This window comes from Octodon degus, unplaced genomic scaffold, assembly GCF_000260255.1.
Source record: "Octodon degus isolate 3935 unplaced genomic scaffold, OctDeg1.0 scaffold00010, whole genome shotgun sequence".
Classification (NCBI taxonomy): domain Eukaryota; kingdom Metazoa; phylum Chordata; class Mammalia; order Rodentia; family Octodontidae; genus Octodon; species Octodon degus.
In genome coordinates, this window is record NW_004524586.1 from 16,645,344 (window position 1) to 16,663,855 (window position 18,512).

Sequence of the window (18,512 nt, forward strand, 5' to 3'; positions counted from 1 at the left end):
TTACCTCAGAGATGAGAAATAGGGACAAGGAACCTGAGAAGAACAGTATAATTTCACAATTCTCCTTTCCAATGGCCACCTCTTTACATGTTTCTCGGTTGTGTTTCAACCCTAATCCTCTGTATTAACTTCAGGTGTCTGCTATAACAAATTTAGTGATTGATACCAGAAAAAAAATCTATTCTCTCGCAATCTGGGAAGATGATATTCCGGCATCTCTCTCTGCAGTAGGATTCAACTAAACTCACAACAATCACCTACCAAATAAAGTCATATTCTGAGGTACTCAGGACTCCAAGCTTCTTTGCAGAAAGCAGAGGACAATTTAACCTACGATATCTTCTCTTCCATTACACCATGTTTAGTCTGTTAATTGCGCAGTACACTCATGCAAGTGCAGGTATACACAGTTGTTTTCCCTTAAAGTGAGATGTAAGGATATGCAAATACTTCGAAGTTTTTTTTTTTTCTTTCTCTACCTTCCCTCAAAAGCTCAATTCAGACTGACACTTATAAGTAGACATGAACTGAGAACAAACACCTAATTTAGGTGGAAATCTAAAAATTCTACGGAACAGCTCTTTTCCCTTTTTCCCCCTAACAGAAGAAAAAAGCCTGGGATAGGTCCATCACAGGAACTGATTTCCAGGTGTACATGCCTGGGATGTGTCCCTGTACACCTGGTGGTCACCGAGTGCCAGGTAGGAAGCTAAGCACTCTGCATCACATCTTTCTTCCCCAATGCAGGGGCAGGTACTGTACTGTTTGTTCATCTCCACTTTATACATGCACGGACTGCGACTCAGAGAAGTTAACTAATAGGCTAAAAGTCAAAGAGCCATTCAGGGAGTCAACTCCAGCCAAGAGCTCAGCTTCCAGGCCTGAGGGATGGACGACTGTCAGTGTTCTGTGACCCAAACCTGGACCCAATCCAAGCAGGCCCGGCCCACGATACACCACGGCGTGAGACAAGCCTATCAAGATCTCCTATGTCCCATGCTGTCAATTATGGTTTCCTACACCCCTGTGCTCCAGAGGTTGAATGCCCTGGCCTCATTGTTAAGCCCCCAAGTTAGCGCTTCAATGTCCCAGTTCTTCAGGGTTCCTTCACACCACCATGCATGCCATGGCCACTAGTGACTCCATGACCCTTGATCTAAAATCGCCACAGTATCCACTCCAGGTCACAAACCCAACCCCCAAGATGCCCTTCAAAGGCCTACTCTAATGGCGTCAAAACTCAGGCCATTGCCAGCTGTCTGCCTCGGGCCACCCAGCATTCCTTGGGTTCCCATTCACCGTCCATGGGAAAGAAGAGCATGAATTCACTCTGAAGAAAAGAGAGAAGCTCCCAGCTAAGTAGCACTTAAGACAATCTAATACTTCAGAGTCATTCTGATCTCTTACTCTTGGTATTCTTTCCATCTCTTGTCCTCTCAAGAAAAAAAGGAATTAGAAGCTCCCTAACTTTAGAAGTGTGACCAAAAGGCCACCTAACAATGTGACATCATCTAAGTCTCAGCTGTACCCTCGGGTTCGAACACACACACACACACACACACACATGCACAGTAGTCTTTGCTTATGTGGGAGGCATATGTGCCTAGACCCCTGTGGATGCCTGAAACCATGACAGCATCAACATACACTATTCTTCCTAGGCACACATATCTACGACACAGTTTAATTTATAAACTAGGCACAGTAAGCTAGGCAGGATGGACCCCGTACATAATCCTAGCACTGGAAGAATGAAGCAAATTTGAGTCTGGTCTGGGACTCTTAGCAACTTAGTAAGACCCTGTGTCAAAATAAACACTAAAAAACAAGTTGTAACATTTATCAAATTCCAAACATCTTGATCACTTATTGTCTGTTTCCACCTAGAAAACTAAGCTCCTTGAGGGTAGGCAAGGTGCTCCTGAATTTCTACTGCCTAAACCCACATAATAAAAAAATTTAAAAGGCCCAAGATTCAACTCCCAGCACCAATAAATAAATAAGACACAGCAACAGATTAACAACAGTAATAACAGTATTATAACAATATACTATAGTGAGCTACTATAAACTTATGAAATACTTTTGAATTTTGCGTTTATTACTTTCAGACTTCAGATGATCACAGGCGCCTGAAACCACTGAAAGTCAAACCTTGGAGAAGGGGCAGCCACTGCACACACAAATGCATGTATGTTCAGAAACGTACCCAAGAATAGCGTCAGTGCCTACAGCCCAGGGAGACAAGAGTGTACGAAGTAAGAAGTGTAAGTAACAAGGGTTGGGGAGATAAGTCAGTAGCATAAGCACCTACCTGGCAAGCACAAGGTCCCAAGTTCGATCCCCGGTATCAAAAGAAAAGGAAAAAAAATGTGACTAAAAATAGAAAACAAGACTCAACAGCGCCATTTCATTTCTCTGGGCTAGGGGGCCTGCCCCTTAGCTCAGCTGTTTAAGTGCCTGCTTAAACAAAGCAGTCAGGCTCAGGATGCTGTGGTTTGATCCCCAGATGCACAAGCCAAACCAGACCTGCCCTGAAGGCATCCTGAGCCCGCCAAAAAAATCCTTCTCTGGGCTAATGATGCATTCCCAATCACAAGACAAACCATAATGGGGTTACTGATAGAAGCTCGGTATCTGGTATAAACTGTTTAAAGACAAAAGGCTGTAAGGTAACACATTTAACAATCTGCAAAAAGCAGTGGGCTCTGGCAGTTAAATAACACACCAACTTTTAAGAATGGAAATATAGTATTAATGTTATACTACGTACGCCTCAATTACTCAAACTCTGTCCTTAAGGAATGCTGTTATACAATCCTTCACTTTCAGGGACTTAGATCTTTCACTGGGAAGGCTCATTCCACGATAATCCCACCTTTAAGTGCCTGCCTATAAATCACAGAGATCAAAGGGGGAAATTGTGCAGACAAATGTCTCAGAGCCCTCGACCACATCTGGTCCTCATTGGTAACTGCCAGTCAGATGAAAGCTGCGAAATGGAGATTTGCTTTTCTATTCATCCCAAGGCAACACGCTTGGAAAAGCAGGAATGCTAAAGAATTGGATTTCTGTTCAGTGTTTTTTAATCTTTCACTCAACTTTTAACAGGCACTCCCTGCCCCCATCTCAATACTGCAAGGGCTTCTTGCCTTCCTGAAGGCTCTGGACAGGGATCTGCAGCGACACTGCACCTCAGCGCAGCCCATCAGCCACCCCATCAAGGAGAAGGCAGTGGGTGAGCTCCCAAGAGAGCCAAGGTCTCTGACTCTCCTGAGTCCTACTTGGGCTGCTCTATCAAATACCATTCACTGGATGTCTTCCAAGCAACAGAAAGCCAGTCCTCACAGTTGTCCTTCTGGAGGCCAGGGAGTCTACAGCAAGGCACCAACAGACTGCGTGTCCCTCTGTCCCTGCATTTCCAAGTGTCAGAAAAGATAGAACAGCTTTCCAGGGTCTCTCTGTGAGGGCGCTAAGCCCAAAGACCCATGTCCCAATTCCACCATCTCGGTAAGGAGGCTTCAATATGATACAAGCATATGACACACAGTACCAAGGTTCCTAGAGGGGGCCTGGCCCTAGCTCAGTTCTTTAAGTGGCTGCTTCCACCAAGCTGTCAGCCTCAGGTGGCTCTAGTTCGATCCCCACGCTCTCCAGCCAGCCAAACAAGCCCTGAGGGCATTCGGAGAAAAAAAAAAAAAAAAAAAAAAAACAAGGTTCCTAGAACAGAAGTGACTTCTGAGCAGCAGGTACTTAGAATGGAAGACTGTCCACATTGTTTACATCTTCATACCTTCCACTACTGTTAGCATTCTTTCAATAAGTATCATATAATATTATTACAAAAATGACAGTCTGTTCTAAAATTAAAAGGCCTTAAGATTCTAAACCAGAGGTCAGAAAGCCACAGCTTATAAGCCAAATCAGACTGAGTGCCTGGCTTCATATTGCCCATGAGTGAAGGATGGTTTCCCCATTTTTTAAGCAGAGGTAAAACTTACACAATATTAATTTTATCAAATATATATAAGTAACGTTTAGTAGTGTACAAACATTCCTTGTTTCATGACCAAGTTCTGGTCCTACAACAAGGTCATTAAATGAACTGGTCATTAAGTGAGGAACTGTACGCAGCAGGTACCTTACAATATTTAGAACAAGAAAATGGTCAGAGGAAATTCCAACTTGATGCCTTTGCTTTCAGCCCCATAACTTTAATCTCAGTACTGCAATGTGAAACGAAACATAAAACTACAGTACTTGTCCAAACAATACAGTCAGCAAAAGCACAATACTGTATAAACAAGGTGTCCTGGACCCCCCCCCAAAAAAAGACTCTGAGGCTCTATAAACAAGATATTTAGAACTACACCAAAAAAACAAAGACTAGTTGTGTGTCTGAGTGGAGAGTTGTAGATCTGAACAATGATTAACCCAACAGCTTGTAAAACAGCAAGCATCTGTATTAAGAACCTTGTGGGACGGTATCTGTACCCTGCTTTAAAATATTTCCATCATACATCAAAAGGAACCTTGCCAGGCATGGTGGTAAGCGCCTGTAATTCCAGCATATAGGAGGCCGAGGCAGGAGGACTGCTTAAGTTCAAAGGCCAACCTGGGCTACATTGAGTTCTAGTGAGTTCAAGGCCAGCCTGAACTACAGTGAGATCCTGACGCAAAAAAACAAAAACAAAAACAGGATCTGCTCTAACCATTAAGCAGTCATTCCCCACTCCTCCTCCTCTAGGCCCAGGCAAACCACCAAACTGCTTTCTATGTAAACGGATTGGCCCCTTCTGGATAGCTCACACAACAGAATCACGTAACATACGTCCTCTGTGATGGCTCATGCTGAGCACACTGTTTTCAAGGTTCACCCACGGTGCGGCCGGAATCAGTGTCTCGTTCCTCCCTAGGGCTGAGTCACACTCCATCAGGAATACACCCCCCTCTGATTATCCATTCACTGGCTTGTGCACACTTGGGCTGTGTCCACCTCTTGAGTCCTGTGAACAGTGCTGGACTGAATATCTCTGCAAACTGTCTGAGGAGTTATCAGTTCTCTGGGGGAAACATCGGGAGAGGACTCACTGGGCCAGGTATGAATGCTACCTTGAACCTTTTTAGAAACTGCCAAGGTCTTTCCCAGCTTTTACCTTTTTAAACAGTCTCATTCTTTTTAGTGGCCATAGGAGGACCTACGTGGTATCCACAGGACTATGTGGCGTCCACAACTGAGCCTCCTGACCTGAAAAGGTGACGGCACTAGGCCTCAGCAGAGAAAGTGTGCCCCTCTCGGTTTCAAACAGCCACTTCTGATGGTTCCTTTCAGCTGGTCGGTACGGTTACAAAGGACTTGGCCTACGTTAGCTCCTTTGATTTCTTTGGTCTTTTATCACCACTTTTAGGGGCAGAAATACTGGCAGCAGAACTTGCATTGTGGGGGGATCAGAGGGGGACGTTCTCCAGAGCCTTGCTGAGGTCCCAGAGCCGCCAGGAGCTGGAGCAAGGACGCCAGCCACCACTTTCCTTTGTGAGCCAAGTTTTTCTTCTCTTTTCCCTCCAAGAAGTCACTGCAGTCAAATATAACAACATCAGAAATAAAATGCTTTTATCTTTAAAAGAAACTTTGAAAAGTGATCTTGGCACAATGCCAAAGGAAAATCCTTAGGGGGAAATTCTAGGACCAAGAAAGTCACAAAAATGTAATGATACCCCCAAATTATCAGAAGAACACATACAACCGGATACACAACCAGACGCACCAGTGTCACCAAGTACTTGTGCAGCAAGGACCAGGCACTTGGTCTGACTCAGGAAGCCACAGGCCGAGCACTTCTGCAGGAAGCGCTGCACAGTCAGGTGTGGCAGGAGCTGCTAGGCCCCTGATCCAGTAAGCTGCTGGGACTGCCCTGCTGGCCTGGCCGGAGCCCTGGAAGTGGAGACCCACCCAAGGTTGCAGCGCCCAACAACAGGAGACTCACAGCCCTCAGCCCACTTAAGGCATCCACTCAGATGAGACCTATCTCGTTCTCTATTCAACAGCGTACTCAGGGGCCACACCAGGTTCTAGAAACAGAAAAAGGTTCAAAACTCAGCCCCTGCCCTGAGGGGTGTGCTGTGAGGCCAAGACATCCGCCTCCTCCTCAGGGCCCCTGCGTAGAAGCAGGTTATGAAACTGCAGGGAGGGAGGCTTCTCACCAGCCCAAGGGACAAAAAAAATCTGAGCCTGACAAGGAACTGGAGGACAGAGGGTAGAAGAGGGAGGATCTTTCTCAAATGGAACAGGAACAAGAGCTACAGGAAGGAAAGGAGAGGAAAGGCGATGGGAAAAAAAAATGAACACAAAAATGAAAATAGAGCTTTTATAAATGGGAAGGGGGACCAAGAGTTGGAAGGAGCAGAGAGGAACAGGAGTGGAGAATGAACAAAGGATTAAGGTATGTCATATAGTTGTACCAATTCACCCCCAGTAAGTGTAAATTATGTACTACAAACATGTACTAATAAGAAATTTTTTTTTAAATGATGCCCATACAAAAAAGAAAATTTGAGACTGGAAAAGCTACACAGATAGACATTAGGTCATTCCAGGCAGCCAGAAAATCATTTGCTCATGCACTGCGATCCACCAAAATACTTGGCATTGAACCCTTCAGAACCACAGGTTGGTGGCCGCAGAGCCTAGGTGTGACAACAATCACAGGCCACACCCCAGGTCACATCCAAGTTTCCTCCTGCCTGTCGACCGGGGCCTCCCCAGTGTAACTCCCAATGCAGCTGCTCCAGTGCCCTGGTCTCACCAAGCTGGTCCTCAAGGCACCAGCCCCCAAGAACAACGTGAAGAAACGCAGCAGTCCGTCACAGTGCCTGAAGGGCCCGAGACGCACTCCTGCCTTTGAAAAATGGGGAGGTGAGCATGCGTGACGTTGAAAGGACTTGAAATAAATCTTGTGAACCTAATAGAGGCACAGCAATTTGGAAGAAAAATAATCACATTTGCTACCTGCTAAATCATTATTTGCCCCGTGATAAAGTAATTATGTTTTTGAAAAAATATATTATTATTTTAGAAAAATTGATAAAAAGAGGTTTGTAAGTGCCTTTATTTCAGCAAATAAAATGCAAGCAGTGAGGGCTGGCGTTCTGCACTGCTGAGGGCCTCCAGGCAGTCTGAGGGGCATTCCTTGCAGAAAATGCCAGTGTGTTCCACCACTGCCCTGCTCTTTTCCACGTCATTTCTCTGGTGGGACCTCTGGCAAAACTCACACTTAACTTTCAGAAAGGAAAAAAACACAGCCAGCTCCTAAGAACCCTTCCTTAGCCCAGCAGCTTGACCAAAGAGCCCCCACGTCACTCATGGCCTCCTGGTCTCCTCCTGCAAAGCGCTCTCCAGCCTTGCACACATGCAAGCCCCTAACTTCCTCCTTAGAGGAGCTCCCTGGCTTGTAATAGTTCAACTGAGGGCTTTTATTTTTTTTTTTCCTTTTTTTAACTTTACACAGGTGAGGAAGTGATGTACATCTCTGAGAATTTCAATCTTGTCCTGAGACTGGTATGTGTGATCCGATCCTCCGTGGAGAGGCTGGCAGGTGGCAGCAAGCCACCAGGCCCAGTCTGCCCCACAATTACACAAGGCAATAGCTGGTTACACGCCTTTTTTACTTGAATGGATTTTCAACTTATAATGGGCTTATCCCGGTGTCAGCATCTGTAGGTAGAAGGGCCTGCTGCCTGCCACACAATTACAAATAATACACAATTGATTGACTACTGAGAGTTGGCCCGTTCTACCCCCAGAGGACATTTCACAAGGTCTCAGACAGTTTGGGTTACAGCTAGAAGAGGAACTGTCACTGTTAAGGTATCCTGCAAGGCCTAGGACAGCTGCCTCGGACCAAAACCTACCCAGCCCAGAATGTCAACAATGCCTTGGTTGAGAAGCCTGCTTGACGTAAGTGAATTCACATAACCCTCCAGCAACTCCGTGAGGTAGAAAGGGCTGCTACTCATGCTCAACAAATGTGAAAGCTGGGCACCAAGGGCTGAAGCCACTTACGAGAAGCAGTGGGGCAGGGGATGCAAGCCCTGGCCACGGGACCTGGCAGCAGCCCCCATGGCACCCTGGTTATTGCAAGATGCAAGCCACTCCTTCGCACTGGTGCTAGTCTACATTCACGCTCTGCGGGCAACATGAAGTGCCAGTTTGTAGAGCTGGGCAGTCTGACAAGAATGAGGTAGTACTGGGCACAGCAGGGCCAGACAGAACTGGTTTCTGCCATCCAGATCCAAAGAAACTTTGCCCTGTGGAAGAGAACTCTGCCACCTTGCCTCAGAATTTCCTGCCCTGCACCTGGTGAGAGGATGCTAGTTAGAAAAGCCAACAGAAAGTCAAAGGGAAAAACTCAGCTCCAAGAGCACTGGGGGAGGCACCTCTTCAAGCCCAACCCCCTTCCTTCCTCTCTCCCTCTGGGTGTGTTTTGCACACCTATGCTCTCTCCAGCCCTTCCTCGTTCCTTCTCTGACTCAGGACTCCCAGGCCAGGTAACTTAGGAGCATTCTCACTGGGCCTGGGCCCTCACACCTGTCTCCCCCCATAGCCCAGGCCAGAACAAAGGGATAAGGCCTGCAGCAACACGGGAAACAAGCCAAGCTTAGACAGGAGAGCAGGAGATTACAGACTATGACCCAGGACGGGCCAGGCACGCAGCCGGAAGGCAGCAGGAATAAACATAGGAAGGGCATTTCGCGGTGTTTGGGACTGAGGAGAGCCACCTAGGGTCTGAAAATCTGCCTCAGAGAACCCACCAGCCAGGAATGGACAATGGACTCTGATAAAACAAAAGCTGCACATGTTTGCTTTGCCATGAAAGCCTGTAACAAATCTACAGCTCATTATCCACAACCCTAAACTCCCCCCCCAAAAAGCTCCAAAACTTGATGAGAATTCATTGGACGGCAAAACTCTAGCCCGAGCAGAAAAAGGAGCTAAGTAGGGACCATCTACCCACCGTGCACATGTCACACACTCAGGGCAGCAGCACCGAGGTGCTTAGCTAAGGCCCTCTCTGTCACCTGGACCTGTGGCTGGGAGGAGGGAGTGAGATGCTCCGCCAGCTTCTACCATTCTGAAACACCACTGGCCTCAAGAACTTCAGGTAAGTAACTGGTGGACTCGGTCAAAATTTTGGCATTGAGCACAGCTATTACGTGTTGTCACCTTTCTGTACCCTCCCTGAGGGGAGCTCTGAATCACTAATGTATATGAAAAGAGCGAACAAGGGGCCGGGGAGATGGCTCAGTAGAATGATTGCTTGCCTGGCAAGCGCAAGGGCCGCAGTTCAATCCCCGGTTCCGCCAAAGAAAAAAAAAGAAAAGAAAAGAGCGAACACACAAACAGGAAGGAAGAGAGAGGCAATGACCTAAAGTCCAGTTGCCTTTCACTTCTCTGTGGCTTCAAACCACACGGTTTACAGCTGAGGCTGGAACACACTCTCCCACCCACACCCAGCTCACCTGCCCAGCTCAGCTGCTGGTGTGGAGTGCTCCTCCGTGCGCCTGTATCACTGGATGACTTGACTAGCAATAAAATAGAAGTTATAAAACTTCAGGGAAAGGGAACCCTCACAATGCCCTTTTCCAACTTAAATAACCATCATCAACAATCCCAGATTCTTCTCCGTTAATGCTGATAACATAGTCATTTGATGTGAACACCGTAACAATGAGTAGCCCTCGCTCCCTCCAGAGCTCTCCCAGGTACGCAGGCTCGCCAGCCTCTGAACACCTGCGCTGTCTTCACCAGTCTCCAGGTGAGGGGCTGCAGGTTCCCAAGGGGAGACAGGGAGCTGCCAGAGGCTGGCCACGACACAGCCTCCCAACCCCATGCTCTGTCCCATACAGGAACACCCCCACTGATCAGTTCTCACTGATCAGAAACTTCACCACCTTTAGCAAGGTCTGCTTAGTCATAACAAGGCTTACTCCAGATTACAAAGATAGTATTCTGTAACGAGACAAACACCGACACATAGAAACAAAGGCACAGATCTCACCTACAGGCTTTAGAACAACGCTTTCTGGGACCAAAAGAAGCCAATGTCTATGAAAATGGGTGCTGGGGCTGTATATACACTTTCCAATGTTGAGATTGGGATTGCCCAGGCAATTGGAAAAAAGACACTGACACATAGTCAGCCTCCTGGGTTCAGCACACCCTGAAGAATGCTGGGAAGCTTGAAGGACATAAGTAGCGAAGTACATGCCAAGAAAGAACCCAACTTCTGTCCTCATCAGCATTTTACAAGTGGCTCTTGGGGACAGAAAGGTGAGAGCACATACGGTGTCCGTGCTCAATGCCACAAAGGCTCAAGGGCCCATCCCTACGAGCTTGAGTTAATGCAAAATAATCTTCAGTAGGACCCGAGCAGAAGACCTCTGCCTACAGGGCACACAGCTTGGTTACACTCACAGGCCAGCTTGCTGGAGGTCTGTCCAGGGACTGTGTTTAGGGGAGAGAATGCTGAGCAGAAGTAACAGGCAATACCTCATCCCTGGCCAGGAGGGAAGTCTGTGTACAGAAAGAGTAGAAGGAGTGGGGTCTCTGAACAGCCTAGCAGGGAAGAGCCCAGCCCTCTTCCCCCTACCTTCTTGGACAATGTCACCAAAGAAAAACCGACTTTTCATTAGGCAGCCAGCAAAATATTAGAGTATTCTCTCGAGCAGCTAGCTAAGTCCCTTTCAGAAAGGAAATCATGATTGCTACAATTATGGGTAAGTACCTAATGTATCTGATTAAGCTGAACTTACATTCAAGGTGCTTATAAATTCTGTACAATACTCCTGAGGAAACACAGCAGCAAAGCACAGATCTAAAGTACTCCAAAGACTGAATCACTCTTGATGAGAGATTTATCCAAGGAGGACTCAAAGCTTTGCCTTCACTTTCTTGGTCCTGTCAGCGAAGCATCAGAACTGGAGCCCCCAATGTTAAAAACACAGGGAAGTCTTCAGACATCGCTCCCCACCCAGCTTCCTTTTACAAAAATACAGAGGCAGCAGAAGCAACAGGCTTCTACTGACAAAGCAATCAATAAAGAAGGTATCAGTCGCCATCACACACCACGTGTTTGCACTTAGCTCTCTCTACATCCTCAAAACTCTCTAAAGAGGCTGGTACTGTCACCAACTTTACAAAGAAGAAACAGATCTCCAAAGGTCACCTGGTGAATAAGAGATGAAGCTGGGATTTAAACATGGATCTCTAGCATCGCAACCCTGAGATCTTTTGATGCATAAGCCATATGCTAAGAGACAGTGACTTTTTCCCCTCAAGGCAGTCAAATGAAAATTTAACAAGCTGACAGACCTCTGTCTGGGTGAAACCATCTTCCCTTTGAAGGCACGGTTTGCCCTTTGGGCACCCAGTTTTGCACCTGCGTGCATCAAGTGAATGACTGCCAACGTCAAGCCAACATTGTCGGGACAGGACCAATGAGCCCAGAGTCATCTGACACAGTGTAGGCTCCTTTCCTTCCCCCATTAGCCACTAAAATTAACATGCTCATATGACTGTCCCAGGCCACTGTGGGCCGTGTATGGTATGACTGGCCAAGAGGAGCCAGCCCCAAGAATGACAAGCCAGTCCCTAGAACTGTGTGGCAGGACAGCTCTGGACAGCAGTACATCTGCAGTGCCACCTCCAAAGTCCACCTCTGCCAGTCTGCCAAATAGAGATCCAGCATCACTGTACACCTGGCCACCCTACTCAGGCTGTAAAAACACAAAGGTCAAGAAACCAGAAATAAATCCAAGCAGGGCATGGCAGTGCCCAAAACTCAATGCAGCTGACCTAAAAACAGGAGCCATTCTCAGGGTGCCAGCAAGCTCAAAGAGCAGCTCAGGTTCCCAGTTGGATCTCAAAGTACCTGACCACACTGCCTTCCCAGTAACTCGATTAGAGACACTTTAGGTCTGAGCACAGAAGTACATTAGAATTCAAGAGAAGGTGAGTCGGAGGCTGTACGCACCAACCCTAACCTCCCTGGCATGGCTGAAGCACCCAAAACTTACAAGCTTACAGGGAAATCAAACCCCCACAGGAGACCAAAGCCAGGGAAACCACACATGCAACGTCTTAGTCGTCCTAATCATACTGTAATGGGCTGAGCCATGTGCCCCCAAATCCACACCCTGAAGCTCTTATCTCAGAAGTACAGTGGCCCAGAGTGGCACTTAGTGGCTGAGGTCTTCAATGAGGTGACCAAGCTAACACGAGGCCTTCAGGGAGGGCCCTAATCGAACAAGGGAAGGAAGGCAGGACACAACCATGCACAGAAGCAAGCCAGGCTGAAGACGCCAAGCAGAGACTTCAGAAGAAACCAACCCATCTCAAAAGCCCAGACCCTGAGCTGTGAGAAAATGAGGTTGTTTAAACCACCAGTCTGTGACACTTTGTTATGGCAGCCCCTGAAAACTAAAATGCCAACTTAGTGCTTAGATTTTAATGACAGCCCAAAGGTGCTACTCACTGTATTAATAAATGCAAACCTGGAAATAATGCTGCTGTTATTTGCCTAACAATGTTTCGAAAGTGCCTGAAGGCACATTAGCTCCTGCAAAAGCCGCATCAGCTCAAATCCATGGGCAAGTCCAAGCATTCCCTCTCTTCTGGGAAAGGTAGAAATCAAGCTTTGTGCCCCAGGTTGCACAAAGGAAAACTGCCCTGTCAGGGCTAGAACCCAAACTGTGGCCCCCGAATGGTCGACTGGTCACCTACTCAATCCTTTCCTTCCTCTGGACCTCTTGCCACAATGAAGCAGGGCGCAAAGTGATCGCCTTCACTGAATTCACTGACGTGTGAAGCACGCTGGCCAGCACCATGCCCGCCCTCCCTCCCTTTCCAGGCTGTCTCTTTTCACGGTGGATGTGCAGCCCTGGACTGAACACAGTGCAGCTTCCCAGCTCCGTGCCCCAGCTGCTGCTCCCTCCCTGAAGCACTACCTCCATCAGCTGCCTCCCCCTGCACTGCAGATGGGTCCATGCACACTGCCTCAGCTTACAGATAAGCCAGGACCTCAGGAGCTACGAACTCCGATGACCAGGAGGCACCACCACACACCTAACAGACTGGCTAAGACAGACAGACAGGGACAACAACACAGATGGTGAGGATTCTGAGGAACTGGATCGCACACACGTTGCTGCTGAGAGTGTAAACTGCAACAGCCATTCTGGAAAAGTCTGTCAGTTTCTTTAAAAGCTAAATATCCAAATACCATACAACTCAGCAACTGCACTCCTGGGCATTTGTCCCAAAAACATGAAAACTTATGTTCAGCAAAAACCTGTACATGAATGTTCATAGCAGCTTTATCTGTAATAGCCAAAACCCAGCTGTCCTCTGACAGACGAAGAGTTAAACAATCTGTGACAGATCCACACAAGTGAACACTACTGAGCCAGGAAAAGGCACAGGCTGGACAGACACACGGCCCACTGGATCTCCAGAGTCATGCTGGGTAGGAAGACAGCCAGCCTGAAAAGGTTCTATCCTGTGTGGCCCTAAAGACAAGCGTGAGGGGTCTTCATGGGAGAATTTCTGTATCTTGACTATTGATGTTGGTATCCTTGTGTGTAAGATTGTGCTATAATTTTGCAAGATATAGACTCGAAAGAAACTGATAAAGGATGCATAGAATCTCTCTGCATTGTTTTTTTACAACAGCATATGAGTAGAACTGTCTCAAAATACAGAGTTTAATGAAAGCAAGAGAGAAAGGGCACATTGCTTCAGCGCTACCACTCAGCAGCAAAAGACAGTGCAACCTCTCTTCCTGTTTTCACTACCTGCATCCACGAAGGTGTCAAGTGAACAGAGAAAGAACTGTTCACACGTCCTAAGAGGATCCTAATCAGACGTCCGATATTTTAGGCAACCACCGGTACAACAATAAATTTAAAAATTGTATCATGCTTGTTTCCAAAGTAAAATTGGGTTTGTAGAAATGCAACGTGCTGTAAATTGCTTTTTTCTGCAACTCTCGTGAATGAAAATGCCTGCATCTCTATTTACTTATGATCAAATCTAATTCTTCCCCTAAGTAGCAGCTGGCTTGTTACTCAAAAAAGATAACTCTCCTACACTCGTGCACTCCCAAATTTCTTTGGACATTATCCTATACTAATAACTATCATCACTCATGGCCAATGAGAGTACACACATGTCATGTTCTCCAAACTGAGAAAACAGGACCCGCCCCAATCAAGGGACAAACATAGTATTAAAAATCCACTTGGAAGAAAATTATTATCTCAGGCACTGTGACTGTTAAATCCAAACAAGAATCACTTGTCACTGAATGTCTAAAACTTGTGTTTTATCCAAACAACAAATTAATACAAATGATACTTCTGAGAGGCTGGTATATCTCAGATACTCGCCCTGCAAACATTATCTCAATGAGTACTGCTGTGTCTTTATAGCACGCAGGCTTAGTTCAATTTCACAGCCAAGAAAACCAAGACTACAAAAACAGAAGCAATGTGCTCAGGAGTCACCTAAGAATGAGAACCAGGACCTCCACGCATCTGTAGTGCCAACACCCATCCCATCTGAGAGGTCTACTCAGATGAGGCTAGGCAAAGAAGCACTAGGTACACTATCTTCCACAGTGTTGTTAGAATAAGCTGCTCTCTGTGCCATCCTTCTTGATTTTCTACTGCTGTCTAACAAATTACCACAACCTCACAAACACACAATCTCGCATTTCTATGGGTCAGACACCCAGAGTCTTTGGAGCTCAAGGAAAAGCTCTGGCCAATGGGAAGTTCAGGTAGAGATCAGCTTCCAAGTTCATTCAAGGTGTTGGGCAGACTCTGGCTCTTTGTGAGTGTAGGACTGATGTCCAACTTCCTCTGTTGGTTGTCATGGGCTACCCTTAGCTGCCTGAGCCCAGGCTGGTCCTGCTAAGTGAACTGTTATGCCTTAAGTCCAGCAACTGCCACCAAATCCTTCCCCAACTTGGGATCTGCTCCCCTTTTTAGCATCTTCTTCTCACTCCCTCTTCCAGGACCAAAGTTCCCTGGGTTCATGTGGAGAAGCCACGACAACCTCCCCATCCTAAGGTTTATATCTTAGGCAGAAACTGCAACCCTTTCTGCCATGTTAGGCATCATAGTTACAGTCTAGGGCAGTGGTAGCAAATCTGGAGCAGCACGTGGTTTTTTTTGTTTAGTTTTGTTTTTTGTTTTTGTTTTTGTTTTTTCTTTTAAGATAAAAGATGTTAATGTATGAGTTGTTTTTCTAAATTAAACATTAAGTATTCAGATTTAATTGCAGTTTCAGAGCTTTGCAATAAATAAGTGGGTTTGAGCCTATAATCTGGGCATTCCATCTCTAAATGGTTCAACCATCCCTGGTCTAGGTATTAGGTTACGGACAATTTAGGGTCACTATTTTGCCGTCTGCGCTATCACTGAAATGCGAGCACACCCAGATGTGTCTCTAACACTTGCACCTTTTTTGCCTAACCTTAGGAGAAGGACCCATAGAACTTAATCTGATTTACACTGAAATAAGCAACTCTGCCCAGTCATGGGGTGATGGAAAAGAACATCTAGCCCACCCATCAATGTGACAGGCGAGTCAAGATCTATGTCTATATTAGTAAGCCAGATCCCTAAACATGACCCAGCAAACTTAAGCTACAGGGTAAACAAAACAGCTGCTAAGTTTTAGGTGGCAGCCCCCAGTAGAAGCAAAGGAACCAGCATTTCCTGTCTTTCTCCAAGGAGCCACAAATCAGCTGTTTACTCCTTTCTTGATTTTACAAAATAAATAAATAAATGAGTTTCTCATTTACAAACAATGCTTCTAACAGACTCCAAGTAGTTGCAAACAATGAGCTGTGATTCATGTTTCCAAATGAGATGGAGTTTTATCATTTTCTTTCCCCTCGTGATTCATGCATGGGCCAAAGGCCTAAGTGGCTCACCCACTAGAGCCCTGGGAGGGAAACACAGCCCTGTTGTCTTTCCCCTCCCCCCCACAAAAATTCAGCAATTTTCCTAGTCCAGAAAAGCCAATCATCCACCTAGACCAGATCCCTACATCCAAACATCTATGTCCCCTCCAGTCAGCATCCATCCTAAAAAGACACTAAAGTCCTGCCAGGGCAAACTCCCAGTCAATGACCTCTAAGAGCTGATCCTCAGCCCTCCTGCCTCAGGAGTTCCAGTCTCAGTGCCCTACTACCCAATGGGGGTGCTGACCATCTCCAAACACCTTCTGATGCTGTCCTGTCGTGTCTCCTGAGCTCAGCTGTCTTATCTCCACCTGAGGAGAAATTTAAACCTACTCTCCTCTTCACTGCAGGGACGTTCACACTCACACTTTTGGTAAAATTTCCTAGCAAAACTATCCCATACACTTTTTTCCTTTGGAACTTTCCAACACAGTTTTCTTACCACCAAAGTATAAGCAAGTGATGTGATGTTAGAAGTCACAGCCACAGGCCCAGGAGATAGCTCAGCAGTATAAATGCCTGCCTGACAAGAGCCAGGTCCTGAGTTTAATCCTCAGTACCACAAAAAAAAAAAAAAAAAATTAAAAAAAAAAAAGAAGAGGAAGAAGAATAGGAGAAAGAAGAGGAGGAGGAGGAAGAGGAAGAGGAGGAGGAGGGAGAGGAGGAGGAAAAAGAAGAGGAGGGGGAAGAGGAGGGAAGGAAAAGGGGGAGGATGAGGAAGAAGAACAACAACAACAACAACAAGAAACAATGACAATGACAACACAGCTACAAGTGGTAGAGACACTTCTGGAAGGTGCATGAACTAATGGAATATCACAGCCCAAGGCTGGCCAAATCCCCAGTGCAGAGGCCATGCATGCCCTATCTGGGAACGTTCCCTCTGGCCCTCTCCAGATGGGCCAGCCCATCAAGGTGCTCACCAATACTGTCCTAGTCACCCTGGAAGCTGAAAGAGAATATCTATGAAGCTCTCTTCAAAATGTGGTACGGCAAAGGTTAGCTCTGCTCCGAGCAACACAGGGCACAGTGATAGCTGAGGCACAGCAGGGCGCATGTGAACCTCCAGGAGCCAAGGCTCAAATCCGGGCTGCCCTGCAAAAGTGGCAGATATGCAGACAAGCCACTTACCTTCCGGTGTCGGGCACACAGGGACCACCTACTGGAGCTACAGATATGTACTGGTCACCCAGGAATAGGGGTGCTGCCGCTCTGCTCCTACCTCTTGCCTCTCCCTGCCAGCTCCAATTCCTCACCCATCTGTCTGTGCTCAGCTCCCTACAGTGAGTCAAAAGTTCTCCCTTGTAAATGTTCCCTCAAGAGGCTCTCCATGGTGGAGACCCCAATGCAGGCACCCCACACACGCTCCTTCCTTAGATGTGGATGCCAGCACGTGGTTCCCCCAGACTGGGCCTATCAGGAGGTATGCAGCATGCAAGCACTACACACTCCTTCAGGAATGTGGGAACCCCAGTTTCTTCATCTGCAAAGCTGGGGGGTGTAGGGGGGGTCAGTCAGTACTCCTAAAACAAGGAAGCCCCTCATTCTACAAGGAGAAATAAGCTGCATGTGAGCCAAGAAGGGATACAACTGTCCCAGAGCTGTTCCCACCGCCAAGATCACTAACACCCACCAGAAACAAGCAAATGGTGCTCACAGAAAGAGTGAGTCCTGAGGACAAGGGTCACCCAGGAAGCACCCACCTCAAGAGTCAGAGGGCCTTGCCTCAGAGGGAGGCAAGCGGAGAGGTGGCCAAGGCATTCCAGGGGGAAACTGCTGCTAAGGTGTGTTGGGACTGCATTCGAGAGAAGATACAAGCTCACAAACGCCTCCCAAGCTGGGCAGTCCGGCCTGAGTGAGGCAGAGGATCAAGGCAAGGGGCCAGTGAGACAGCAGAGGAAATGGCAAGGTCCTGAGATCCCAGAGTGGCATGGCCCAAAGCTGACACGCAGTCAGGTTGTGAGGAGGCAGAAGCCCGCAAGCCTGGGCAGGCCGGGCCGGGCTGCAAAACCGTGCGAGCAGGGCAGCAGGACGCAGCAGTACCCAAGGGGTCTGCTTGCTTGGCCTTCAAGAAAAGTCTCTCTCGCTCTCTGGAATGTGTGCTGGGGTCGAATCTTCAACTTGCAACCCGACTCCCTCCACCCCGTCTACACGGAGCCTCAAGAAACGACAAAGAGGAGCTGAGTAAAACCAGATCCTCGCGCTCCCCAAAAGCTCTCCGGCCTCGAGGCCGCCCAGCGCTCGAGGGTCCCCAGCACCAGGGCAGGCCCGCGAGGGCCGTGCGGGGTCACGCTCCACGCGGGAGGAGCCCAACTTAGTTCTGACCGCCGCGATGTGGAACCTGGCGGCGGTGCGGAGCCCCAGACGCGAGAAGCCAAGTTCACCCCAGAATCCGAGGAGCGCGCCCAACAATGAGCCCGGGACCCCACGCGTGGGGCGGCAGGGCGGACGGCGCGGGCCGCGGGCGGGGTGGGCGACGGCGCCGGG

At 47.6% G+C, this 18,512-nt stretch overlaps 1 protein-coding gene across 2 annotated transcripts in view; it reads right to left on the minus strand.

The window, feature by feature from the left end:
• Dock1 (dedicator of cytokinesis 1) overlaps positions 1 to 18,512 on the minus strand; it is a 542,363-nt gene that overhangs the window by 523,474 nt on the left and 377 nt on the right. The gene's annotated exons all lie outside the window — the stretch shown is intronic.